This window comes from Malania oleifera, chromosome 8, assembly GCF_029873635.1.
Source record: "Malania oleifera isolate guangnan ecotype guangnan chromosome 8, ASM2987363v1, whole genome shotgun sequence".
Classification (NCBI taxonomy): domain Eukaryota; kingdom Viridiplantae; phylum Streptophyta; class Magnoliopsida; order Santalales; family Ximeniaceae; genus Malania; species Malania oleifera.
The window spans coordinates 106,924,700-106,925,945 of record NC_080424.1 but is presented as its reverse complement, the minus strand read 5'-3'; the positions used below and the strand labels follow the sequence as shown (position 1 = coordinate 106,925,945).

Here is a 1,246-nt window from a genome sequence, read left to right as displayed (position 1 = left end):
TAACAAGTAAAATGAATAGTATGATAAGAAACAAATATATATATATATATACAAATATTAAAGCATGTATATATATATATATATATGTGTGTGTGTGTGTGTGTGTGTGTATATATATACATATATATAAAGTATAAAAGCTTCTTCAAGAAGCTACACTTTAATAAATGTTTACTATTATATATATATATATATATATAATAACACAAGCTTCTTTAAAAAGCTTTGAAAGTCAAAATCCATATTTAATTGGATTTTTGTGTGCGTGAGTGCTCTCTCTCTCTCTTCTCTCTCTCTCTTCTCTCTCTCTCTCTCTCTCTCTCCTACGACTCTCTCTCTCTTCGATTTCAGGCTAGTTTTACGCCGGATCGACAAACCGAAGCAACCACGACGCTCCTGGCGAAGTTCTCTACAAGTCTGCCAGAGCGGATCGTCAAGAAAACGAAGTTGGATTTCATCTCAAATCCAAGGTAAGGCTTTATATTCAATATTTGGATTTTTGACAGTTGAAGAAAGTGATATACGCGTAAAAATACTGAACTTTAATATTGGAAATTTTCAGTTCCAGGGTATTGATTGGAAACGTTGGGAATTATCCCTAAGTTGAAGTAAGACTTTTGAAGTCAAATTTGACTTAGTGGTAGTTATAAAAAATGTTGTACGTACGAAAATACTAAACTTTAATTTTGCGAGTTTTCATTTGCAGGGTGTTGAGTTAAGAACCTTGCAGGTACGGGGAAAATTTTCTTTAGGGTTTTTCAGGAATCAGGTAAAGGGATAAACTAAGTTAGTTTGTTTTGAGAAAATGCATGTATATATATGTAGCATCTGGTTTTAGGAAAAATAAATATATTTATATATATGATTTATATTTGGAAAATACTGTTTAAATGATGATATGTTGAATACGTAGAAAATTTGTTTAGTGTGGCATGAGTATAAAAATGTTGTGAAATACTGTTTTTTTTTTCGAATGGGGACAATATGGATTTCTATGATGGAAAACCGGCGTACGGGCCGAGATATTTTTATATGTATATGTGATTTGCCGGCGTATGGGCCGTGCTATATGGATGAGATTTGTCGGCGTACGAGCCGTGCTATGTGATTTGCCAGCGTACGGGCTGTGCTATGTGATTTGCCGGCGTACGGGCCGTGCTATGTGATTTGCCAACGTACGAGCTGTGCTATGTGATTTGCCGGCGTACGGGCCGTGCTATATGGTTTGCCAGCGTACGGGCTGTGC

The 1,246-nt window shown here is 35.6% G+C and overlaps 1 long non-coding RNA gene across 1 annotated transcript; it reads left to right on the top strand.

Moving 5' to 3' along the window:
* Positions 1 to 361: 361 nt before the first annotated feature.
* On the top strand, positions 362 to 769 carry LOC131162200 (uncharacterized). Its single transcript, XR_009138711.1, has 3 exons — positions 362 to 470; positions 563 to 608; positions 707 to 769. It is a non-coding gene; the product is annotated as an uncharacterized LOC131162200 (long non-coding RNA).
* Positions 770 to 1,246: the final 477 nt, after the last annotated feature.